Genomic DNA, 12,827 nt, shown 5'->3' on the forward strand with positions numbered 1-12,827 from the left:
GGCAAAGGAAATCATTACAAGAACTATTCTTATGTGATAACAGTATGTAGCAATCAGCAAAAGATTATGAGAAGGAAAGAAACTTTGTAAATGAATAATATGGCAGAGAAGACAATATTGGTACAAGTATAGTGTCAGCGACTTTTTGCTCAAGACTGTACTTTGAATTCTGATTATAATAATAATGTACTTTAATGTTCATTCATTAATAACACAATATCTTTATTACAAGATCAGTACCATGAGATGGTCGAAGGAAACAGTTACTGAAAGGAATGATAAATACACATTGAGCAATTTTCATTGAAATTGATTTGTTAGAAATCATTTTAGTCAAAGTCAGAAGAAAGAATTTAGAGACCAAGCCCTTAAAATATTCACAAGAAAATTCAAGATGTGTTATATCTAAAGTTCACGGACAGACGGAATAGCTATATGGGTGACCATTATTCCCTGGCTCTTTGCTAATAGTGGGCGTGTGCTTCACTAGCATTAAAACCCACGATTTTCATATCTCTCATTCGAATATATATATATATATATATATATATATATATATATATATATATATATATATATATATATATATATATTTTTTTATAACTATACCTTACAGATCTTCTACTAGACCCACCAACATGTCATAATACACTCTTGCTAATACTGTTGTACTGGAAACGAGGGAGGGAGGGAGTAGGAGCATTAAAATGCTGAATACAAAAGAGATGAGAGTTTGCTGCTATTTGGGTGCTGCTCGCCTGCCGTAGTGGTGGAGGGATGCAAGCAGACAGTTCAGAGGAGCAGTGACCATTGATACAGTGATAGAAAAAAGATTAAGATTGAAACAGTGTGGCGAAGAGACAGATGTTGGAGGGAGCCAGTAAGAGGAGGAAAGTTAATTAGACGAAAAGTCAGTGACTCCATGTTGTTGAGAAGAGCTGTATGTGGGGTGCTTTCCTAAACATGATACTTGTGCTTTACTCAGGGTTGAATAAAGCCTGTGTATAGAGTTAACGACTGTGTGGAGGTAAAATAAAGGCACAGATTCAGCTTAGCAAACATAATCTCTTGGAAGCAGATTTTACAAGAGAGGTAAAATGATCTTTCCAAGAGAAATCTAGAGAGAAAGAAGCCTGAAGTACTGTATATTCAAAGATGATGCAGGACTGACTTTGGTTTTGTAACAAAAATTGAGGGTACTCCTGTGGTAGATTTTTATGGTTCAGAAGATGTAAGAACTGAGTTTCTAATGCATTAATTAAGCGTGACCAAGTTGTCAGATCTACCGTATAACTGATGCGCAGTTGTAAGTTTTTTTAAACATGCCTACAGTATCCCACCTGAACGAGCATTATCCTTGATATTTATCAAAGAAGATACGTGATAGTTACTGGAGACGGGAGATTACTGATGAATGATTGATAATTATAAACAATATACATATTAGAAACATAGATACGAGGTTGAAAACATGTTCAATGAATTCCTTGGGGTAGAAAACATCTGTATGTGTATTTATTTGGAAGATATGAGTTTGTGACACAATTAGCACCTAATTATGCTAATTACACAAAGTAACAGACATGTACATGATAGCATCCCTGTGATTCTGAGTCTGTAGACCCTAGTAATTCTATTGCCATAAAAGTATTTCGGTGGAAAAAACGTATCTGGGTTCACATGATTGGCAACTAGACTAAGTGTAGGCTATCTGTTACCTGCTGAAATAATCTCTTGTCTATCTCATAGTAGAAAAGTTTTCAACCTCTGAAAACCATTGTGGTCGGACCGTGTCGTGTCGGGCAGCTCATTTCTCAGCTGAACGTAAACATCGTTTCCCTACGCTTGCACGCATCGTTTGCTGCGCATGCTCTCTCGTAGCTAAATAATTGGGAAGACAAATTCGTTAAGGAAACGTTTGTGTATGGCGTTCATTGATTAAAAAGAAGCCTTCCACTCAGTAGAAACAACAGCAGTAGTGAGTGCCATTGGTAGATAAGGTGTAAATGAGTTCTACCGTAGAACAATGGAGGACATGTTCAGTGATGGAACAGCGGTTACTAAAATCCCTACAGGTACTAGAAAAACACTCTCCCCAAAAAAACAAATGTTAGACAGGGCGAAACTGTTTCACCAAAACTGCTTATAGCATATTTAGATGTAGTATTTAGAAAGCTTAATTGGAGTTAAAAAAGGGATTAGAACAGATGAATATCGGAGCAACCTCAGGTTCGCAGATAGCGTCATTGTCCTTACTGAGTCACGTGAACAACTGCAACAGTTGAAAGAAGGCCTAAACAGAGAAAGCCTTTGAGTTGGATTGAAAATTAAGGAGTAAAAATAACAAAACTCATGCTGGTTATTTGAAAGCAGTGATAAGAAACAGGGAAGTGAGCATGGAAGTGAAAAAGTTACTACATGACAGTATTGTGATACCAACTCTAACGTACGGAAGTGAAGCTTGGACGTTGTTGGAAGGACGCAAGTCAAGAGTGAGAGCAGTGGAAATGAGTTATTTAAGAGGAGCCTGTGGAGTCACATGGAGAGACAGGCTAACGAATGATGATATAAAGGAGCATTGTGGTGTTGATGTGGATGTGATAGGAAGCGTTATGAGGAACACACTGAGGTGGTTTGGCCACGTGGAGAGGATGGAGGGTGAAAGACTGACGAAGAGAGTGTATGTAAGTTAGGTGGAGAGGGGAAGAGGGAGGGGAAGGCCGAGGATGAGATGGAGGGATGGGGTGGAGAGGTATATGAGAGAGGGGGGTGTGAGTTGGGAGCAGGGCAGTGAAATGGCCGGGGACAGGGCGACTTGGAGGCGATTTGTTTGTGGCCATCCCAAACGGGATTGAGGCGTCAGGCAATACATAGATAGACATATGTTGAATATCAAACTAAAATTAAGGAAATAAGAAACCAGGATGAAATTTTAGAAATAGTTGATAAACTTGTATATCTAGGGCAACTCTTACTAAACCGTCATTCAAGCCCAAAATAAGTAGATGTATAAAGACAGGATGGAGCTTTGGTAGAGAAGGTAGTGTATTAAAGGGCACGTTAACATTCTGTTCAAAGTGAAAAGTGTTATGCCCAGAGACAAGGACAATGACCGCACCCCTGGAAAGATGGTATGTAATGATCAATGCTGGGAATCATTTTGAGACAGGAAAAAATCAACTTGAATTAGGAAACGGACTAAGATAGATGACGAAATAAAATAATTTGAAAAGAAGAAAGACCAATATGTGGGCCACATTTATAGAAGACATAACAACAAACTGAAAATGAATCGACGCACAGGGTAAAAACTGATTCAAAAAGACCAAAAGCATGAACAGCAACTAGGTGGTGTAATAAAAAAAATAATAATTCATCAGGAGATAGAGTCTTAGAAAGAAAAAGGACAAGCGATGAAGAAAGTATATTCGTTGGAGATCTTAGCGTTCTGGAATGGCATGAAATAACACAAGACCGGGATAATTGGAAACGTTTGGGAGCGGTCTTTGTCTTGCAGTGAAATGTTATGTGTTGATGATGTTTACATATCAGTCAGTTTATCCGTCTATCTATCTACATATCTATATCTATATCTATTTATCTATCCATCTATCTATATATCTATCTATATCCCGACGCCCTAATCCCGCAAAGGGTGGCCGCAGACAAAACGCCTCCAAGTCACTCTGTCACCCACCATTTGACTACCCTCCCCCCAACTCACCCCCCCTCCCTCATATACCTCTCAACTTCATCCCTCCACCTCATCCTCGGGCTACCCCTCCCTCTCCCTCCCTCCATCTCATCCTCGGTCTACCCCTCCCTCTCCCTCCCTCCACCTACATACACCCTCTTAGTCAGTCTTTCATTCTCCATTCTCTCCACATGTCCAAACCACCTCAGTGTATTTCTCCTAATCTTCTCAACCACATCCACATCCACCCCACAACGTTCCTTCACTTCTTCATTCGTCAACCTGTCCCTCCACGTCACTCCACATGCTCCTCTCAAGTAACTCATTTCCACTGCTCTCACTCTTGACTTGTTCCCCTCTTGCAAGGTCCACGCCTCGCTTCCATACGTCAGGGTAGGGATCACAATACCATCATGCAGTGACTTCTTAACTTCCATACTCACCTCCCTATTTCTCATCACTGCTTTCAGTGTACCAACAACCTTCCTTCCCTGCTGTACCCTTTCACGTACTTCATCCCCCAAAGTTCCATCCTTACTCATCACACTACCCAAGTACTTGAATGCACTCACATTCTCCATATCCTCACCATCCAACCTCACTGCACACTCTGTGACTTCATTCCTCTCAAACACCATAACTTTACTTTTGTTTACATTAACTTTCAGCTACCTCCTCCTACACACTGTCCCAAATTCATTCACCAAACCTTGCAACTCCCATTCATCTTCACTCAACAATACTGTATCATCAGCAAACAGCAACACAGGAAGCTTCCAAATCTCACCCTCATTCATTAGGGCCAGCCCCACATCCACTGCCCTACCTTGCACCTTCTTTACAACCCCATCCATATATATATTAAACAGCCATGGAGACATCACACACCCCTGTTTCAGTCCCACATTGAGATCAAAGAACTCACTCAGCTCACCATCCACTCGCACCGTAGCCCTAGCTCCCTCGTAAATACTCTTCACTGCACTCAACAATTTCCCCTCCACTCCATATATTCTTAATACCTTCCACATACCTTGCCTATCTATTCTGTCATAAGCTTTCTCCAAGTCCATGAAGGCAGCATACACTTTCCTTCCCTTCTCTAGATACTTCTCCACTAAACATCTTAGAACAAATATCTGATCTACACACCCTCTTCCCTTTCTAAATCCTGCTTGTTCTTCTCCAACTACCTCCTCTGTCATATGCCTAACCCTATCAATGAGTATTCTACCATATATTTTACCAGTCACACTAAGAAGGCAAATACCCCTATGGTTACCACATACTTCTCTCTCCCCTTTTCCTTTGTACAGAGGAACAATTATACCTGATTTCCAGTCCTCTGGAACCCTTCCCTCTTCCCAAGCCAATCTACACAACTTCCATATCCACTCCACAACAATCTCACCCCCATACCTAAGCATTTCACCACACACTCCATCAATTCCTGGGGCCTTTCCCAGCTTAATCTTCTTCATCGCTTCCACTACTTCCGCCCTACTGATCTCTCCCTCCCTCCTCTCATCTCTTCTTCTCCCAGCCATTCCCCAACCACTTATACTCACACTGCTCTCACTCTCTACATTCAACAAATCCTCAAAGTGCTCCTTCCATCTCCTTAATTTCTCTCTCTTCTCCACCAACAATCTATTATTCCTATATTTCACTCCCCTATTACTTTCCCTTTCACACTGCCTTACATTCTTTACCTCCTTCCAAAACAATTTCTTACTCTCCCTCCATTTCACACTCAGATTCCTCCCAAACTCTTCATCCACTTTCTTCTTACTCTCCTTCACCAGTCTCTTAACCTCCCTTCTCCTGCTCACATATACCTCTCTCTTCTCTCTCTCATCTTCTCCCCTACCTCTACTCGCCAACCATTCACCATATGCCTTCTTCTTTTGTTCCACAGCTCATTTCACCTCATCATTCCACCATGCTGTCCCTTGCACACCCTTGCATCTTCTCCTCACTCCACAAACCGCCTCACACACTGCACCTATCTCTTCCGTGAATATCTTACATATGTCTTCCACCCCTTCCATCTGCTCTAGCTCATACCTTCCCAATCTTTCTTCCACTATGCTCTTATACTCTGTCATTTTCTCACTATCTTGCAATTTCTCCACTCATCTCACAGGAGCTGCTTCCTCCTGTCTTCCCCTTCGCCTCCTCAACCACTTTCTTTGCATCTTTACCTTGGCCATCACTAAGTGATGGTCCGAGACTCCATTCCCCCACCCTCTCCACACTCTTGCATCCAACACTTGTCTTCTCATTCGCTCATCCACACACACGTAGTCTATCATTGCCTTTCCTTCAACAAGTTCACCAGCCATCCTCCTCATTACTCTCCACGTATACCGGTGAATCATCATATGACGAAAGTAGGTGTTGGTTATTGCCAACCCCTTACAAGCACAGATGTCCACCAAAGCACTACCATTCCCATCTACTTCAGCTGGCACACCCCACTGACCAACCACTCCATCCACTCGTACATTCCCAACTTTGCCATTCATGTCTCCAATCAACAGCACTCTTTCACTCCTCTCAAACTTGTCCATACATGCTTCTACTCTCGCCCAAAACTCATCTTTCACTCTTGCCACTTGATCCTCTGTTGGAGCATACACACATACAATCGCCCATGCTTGTATACCTACATTCATCCTCCCCCATACAATCCTTGCACCCACTGTTCCATACTCTCTTATATTCTCCTTCTACTTCTTGCTTATCATCAGACATACTCCCTCTCTTGCCCTCTCATTCTCACTGACTCCTGCACATATACCTACACCATATTCCCATTCTCTCACCCTTTCACCTTTCCATTTAGTTTCAGTCATTCCACATATATCCACTTTTGCATCCTCAAGCACCTGAACAATCTCTCTCTCTTTCACTTCATCATTCACTCCTCTCACATTCCATGTTCCCACCCTAAGAATGTCCTTTGTCCGTTCCTTAGTCGTCAACGTATGGTCCGTCCGGGTCCGAGGCGCTTTATTTGCTTTTTTAGTTGGTTCTTTTTATGGGGTGGGGCACTAACCCACCACCAACCCTTTTAGTCGCCTCGTACGACAAGCAGGGATACTGGGGGAGTATTCTTGAAACCCCCCTACCCCCAGGGGTATATATATATATATATATATATATATATATATATATATATATATATATATATATATATATATATATATTTAGTGGTAGGTGGGGGCGCTCACTCAATGTATGTTGCTCTCGGGTGTCTGCCCTGTCCTCTCCTCCATCCTTCTTTCCTTCCATCTTCTTCTATCTTTCTTTCCTTCATTCTTTCCTCGTCCTTCTGCATACGGGTGACTTTACACTTCCTCTTCTGTCTTTCATTCTGTCCTCTTTCTTCTGCCTATGGGTGACTACTCTGAGTGACAAGCCAAAAGGTTTCCTGAACACCAGGAAACTATTTACTATTCAGGGTGGTAACCATATAACCAAATTTTGGCGCCTGGTGGTTTCGTGGGTAATTACTGTGCTCCAATCGGATTGAGTCGGTGAAGATTTATATCCAAGGGATGGTTGGGGTTTATTACTCACTTAATGCCACTCAGGGATGAGTGAGGTTGGTCACTCTCATCTTCAATGTCAGGATCAACTGCCTAGCCCCGGGCTCCTACACTCCTCATGGGGACACGTAGGATTGGATGATATATATATATATATATATATATATATATATATATATATATATATATATATATATATATATATATATATATATATATATATTGTTACGGAACAGCGAAATATAATGTACACTTTAAGTGAGAATACTAAAAATCACTACTGTCCCGTAAAGTTCCAGGTTCAAAACAAAAGAGTTAGGTAAAATTACAAGTTAAAGTTTAATACTCAAACTAACAACAAAACATTCAGGACTCATAAGGATAATGTAATGGCAAAAAACAGGTTAAATATATGGTTAACTGCAATAGCCTCTATTAACACGAAATTAGCAAGAGTAAATTTATCGAAGTCAGACCTGATAAAATGAAAATACACTGGGTTATGCTCAGTTAATGCAAGATAAATTATTACAGATACAAACTATTATTAATGATAGCTGACAATAAGAACCTTTACATAACTTACAGAAACCTTACTAGGCCTAAGAATTAACCTTATGCTACACAGTACAAGAAAAAATGCAACGACAGTTATACTCAAATTACACACAGCTGCTAGATGGTTGGAGACTTCCTGAAAACTCACAATAATAATAACTGTACAGGGGAGGACAGAGATGTGAACAAAATGAGGAGTAGATCTAAGTGGCAATGATGCAGAGACTGAGCTCATTATATAGGGGCCAGCAGAGCTTAATACAACTTGTAAGAAGGACGCGCAAATGAAGCCATGGGGACAAAGAGTTGACAATCCCACTCTGAACAACAGAAAGGACGACTTACTCTACTATAACGGTAGAAGGGGGGAACTGAGGCAGAACACGCTCGTGATCAAACATGCGCATACTGTGGGTAAAAATTACACAAAGGATGATGAAATCATAGGCTATGTAACACCTCCCCACAAAGAAAAAGAAATTTACAAAGGAAATTTCTTATTACTCTAAAACAATCTGTCTAAAGTCTAGATAAGCAATCTGCAATAACATTTTCTTTCCCCTTGACATGTTGTATGTCTAATGAATACTCCTGAAGAAGTAGACTCCAACTTGTCAATCTCTGATTTTTATCTTTAAACTTACCAAGGAATTTCAGTGGGTTATGATCGGTATAAATGACTATGGGGTCAAAACCAGAACACAAATAAAATGAAAAATGCTGTAAACCCAAAATCAAGGCCAAAAGCTCTTTCTCAATAGTGGAGTAGTTCTTTTGAGGTGGAGTGAACTTCTTACTGTAGTAAGATACAGGGTGTTCAATACCCTGATCATCCTCTTGCAGCAAAACAGCCCCAGCTCCTGTATCACTTGCATCAACAGCCATCTTAAAAGGCTTAGCAAAATTTGGAGTAGCGAGCACTGGCTGACTTAATAGGATGGCTTTAAGTTTCTTCAAAGAGGATTCACAGTTATCGGTCCAGACAAATTTAACTCCCTTTTTCAGTAGGTCTGTAAGTGGTGATACAAGAATTGAAAAGTTAAGAACAAATTTCCTGTAATAACCTAGCATTCCCAAAAATCTTTGTAGCCCTTTCCTACTTTTAGGTCTGGGAAGATCACTTATAACCTGAACCTTAGCTCCTGGTGGTGCAACATGTCCATCACCAATTATGTACCCAAGGTACTGAACTTTAGCTTGACCAAACTCACACTTTGATAAATTAGCTACAAGATTAGCCTGAACTAAACGCTCAAGAAATTTACTGACATGGCATAGGTGATCTTTCCAGTTCTCCCTGAAGGTTAATACATCATCAATATAAACAACACCCTGCCAAACCCTCTGTTACAACATTCATGAGCTTCTGAAAAGTGGCTGGTGCATTCTTCATACCATATGGCATTACAGAACATGCAAAAGTCTTTCCTAGTGTTACAAAACATGAGATCTCCCTAGCACGTTCAGTCATAGGTACTTGCCAGTATCCCTTTAACAAATCAAACTTACTTATGTACCTAGCCTTTCCGATCTTGTCTATGCAATCTTCCACGCGAGGGAGAGGGTAAGTGTCTGTTTTGGTGATCTGATTAACACGTCTGTAGTCGATGCAAAGCCGCTGTGACCCACCTGGCTTAGGGACTAGAGTGACAGGAGAACTCCACTCGCTCTGACAGGGCTCAATCATCTTGTGGTCCAACAGGTAGCCAAGCTCCTTCTGGATGAGAGGAACTTTCATTGGGTTCACACGGTAAGGAGGCAATTTAATTGGCTTTGCGTCTCCAACATCGACATCATGCATCAACACATTGGTTCTTCCTGGAGTGGCACGGAACACTTGCGGGTACTCCTGCAGTAATGCCGAAAACTCCTGCCTTTCCTCGGGAGGTAGATGAGAAAGCTTAGTCTGGAGATCATTCATGATATCAGGATTCTTCCCCATACTATCACTCAGGCTCATACTGCATGGGAGAGCTTCACTTGCAGACTCGGGTGGAACAGCTACAGTGCAGACTGGATTATTTTCGTCCCGCCTGTGATATAACTTTAGCATGTTGATGTGACATAGTTGCTTGTTCTTTCTACGATCTGGTGTGGCGATGACATAGTTGACATCACTGAGTTTCTTCTCCACGAAATAAGGACCACTAAACTTGGCTTGAAGAGGTTCCCCATGAACCGGTAGCAGAATCAAAACCTGATCTCCTGGCTGAAAGTGGCGTAACCTGGACTTCTTATCATACCAAGTCTTCATTTTCTCCTGAGCAGCTCCTAAATTCTCTCTTGCCAGCTGTAAAGCAGTGGACAGCCGTTCTTTGAACTTCATCACATACTCCAGCAGGTTGACGTCATCTTCCTCCGACAGCCAGTATTCCTTAAGTAGCTTAAGGGGTCCTCTTACTTCATGGCCAAACAGTAGTTCAAAAGGTGAGAAGCCCAGTGATTCATTTGGAGATTCTCCTGCAGCAAACACAACGAATGGAAGACCTTTATCCCAGTCTTTCTGATGTTCCAAACAGTATTTCTTGAGCATCGATTTGAGTGTTTGATGATATCTCTCCAACGCTCCTTGGGTCTGGGGATGGTAAGCTGAAGACGTGATCTGGGTGATGCCCAACTCTTTCAGAGACTGCTTGAAAACATTCAACATGAAATTACTTCCCCGGTCTGACTGTACCTCCTTGGGCAGACCAAACTTTGTGAAGAACCCTAGCATTTCCTTAACCACGTTCTTTGCTGAGATATTTCTAAGTGGAATGGCTTCAGGATAACGAGTAGCCATATCAATCAGGGTCAACACATAAGAAAATCCTGAAGAAGTCTTAGGAAGAGGGCCCACAATATCCACCAACACACGGGTGAAAGGCGCCTCAAAAGGAGGAATGGGAACTAGAGGTGCAACCTTTTCGGTCTGATTACACTTCCCCACAACTTGACAGGTGTGACAAGACTTACAATACCAGGAAACATCCCTGAAGATACCTGGCCAGTAGAAGTGTTTCAAAATGCGTGCCACAGTCTTCCTCACTCCAAGGTGTCCTGCCAAACTGGAATCATGAGCCGCTCTAATGATATCCTGTCTACAAACACGAGGGATGACAACTTGATGTACAACCTCCCATTCACAGTCGGCTGATGCTGCTGGGAGTCTCCACTTCCTCATAAGTACTCCTGACTTTACATAATAACAAGTAGAAGCACCAGCTGACTCTTCCTCACTGCAAGCAGAGTTAGCTAGACCTTTCAACTCAGGGTCAGCAACCTGCAACTCAACCAACTCTTGACGAGACAAATTATCAACACTACGGGGTACTGCCTCATCTGGTGAGTGGTCCAAATTAGCAAGAAAAGTGTCAGCTAGGATAACATCATCATCATCATTATCCTCTAAATCACCAGTAACTTTAGACTTAGCCCTAGTGACAGCACATGCAGGGAACACATCAGGGACATCACAATCCTGGGACGCAGCCACTGGCTCACTAGACAACTGAGGAGCTGGACACACTTGACTTCCACCAATATCATTTCCAAGTAAGAAAGTTACACCTGACATTGGGAGTGTCTCAACCAACCCAGCCATAACGGAACCATTAACAAAACCAGACTCTAAATTCACTCTGCACAGAGGGACAGAGAAGTAATTATTCCCTACACCTTGTAAGATTACAGTTTCATCAGAGGAATTAACATTAGAGCCTAGAACACTGGTCAGCATAAGGGATTGGCAAGCACCTGTATCACGATATATTTTAACTGATTTCCTGTCATTACTGTCCAGAGGACTGACAAAACCATCAGACAGGAAATTAGCATATAAACTCTTGAGAGTGTCACCCACGTTACTGCTCAAAAGAGGAGCTCCATCATAAGAATTTAAGTTACCCCTCATAGCAGGTTCAGTTAACTCAGTTAAAGAATTATGGGAACTCTCAAGGGTGGACACTAGACCAATTGACTGAATATTTAAAGACTCCTTTTTGTTCACATCACGCTGTCTCCTGAAACATTTCTCCGTAGTATGACCAAGCTTACTACAATTCAGTACATTTACTTTTCTGAAATCTAGAGGTGAAGCTGGTATTTACTTCCTGAGAAACATCATCTTTATTCTCTTTCCTGTTACCTGTACTCTGAGTAGAGGCAACGTACTTACTCTCAGCTTTTCCTTTTTCTCTAGAATATCTCTTGCGAGTGAGAACATATTCATCAGCTAAAACTGCAGCATCAGACAAATTATCTATTCTTTTCTCATCAAGATATAGGCTTACATCTTTACTAATACACCTCTTGAAGTCCTCCAGCAAAATCATCTGCTTAAATTTAACAAATCAGAATCCACATTCTTAGAATTTAACCACTGCTCTAACAGATCTTCTTTGATTTTTGCATACTCAACATGGGATTGCTTATCTTGCTTGTAAGTTGTCCTAAATTTTACTCTATAGGCTTCAGGAACAAGCTCATAGGCCTTAAGAATCAAGCTCTGAACTACATCATAATTATCATATTGATCCTGAGGCAAAGATGCATAAGTTACTTGAGCTTTACCGGTGAGAACAGTTTGAAGGAGTACTGGCCAATACTGTTTGGGCCAATTAAAACCTGTGGCTACCCTCTCAAACAACTGAAAATACTTGGTTAAATCAGATTCATTAAAAGGAGGGACAAGTTTAACATTTTTAGCCACATCAAAATCATCAGAGCTAGATGATCCAGTTCCACCTTGTTTCATGCGATACTCATGGTTTGCCTGAATCCTAGCAATTTCAACTTGTGCCTCAGCCTCCTTAGAACGGGCCTGAAATTCAGCCTCCTTAGCACTTGCTTGAAATTCAGCCTCCTTAGCACGAGACTCCGCCTCCTTAGTCTGAGCCTCCTGCAGGGCTAGCTGTAACTTAGCTAATTCAATGTGCGTTCGCTCATTTGTAGGAGTTACATTAAACAAGCTTTCATTAATCATGTAAACAATTTGATCTTTAGAATGATGAGAGCGAACAGCAATTCCCAATTGTTGAGCA

At 41.4% G+C, this 12,827-nt stretch overlaps 1 protein-coding gene across 1 annotated transcript in view; it reads right to left on the minus strand.

The window, feature by feature from the left end:
* Window positions 1-12,827, minus strand: part of LOC145406994 (uncharacterized) — an 82,973-nt gene that overhangs the window by 10,710 nt on the left and 59,436 nt on the right. The gene's annotated exons all lie outside the window — the stretch shown is intronic.

This window comes from Coenobita brevimanus, chromosome 8, assembly GCF_032717465.1.
Source record: "Coenobita brevimanus isolate Jiangsu-jjx chromosome 8, ASM3271746v2, whole genome shotgun sequence".
Taxonomy (NCBI): Eukaryota; Metazoa; Arthropoda; class Malacostraca; order Decapoda; family Coenobitidae; genus Coenobita; species Coenobita brevimanus.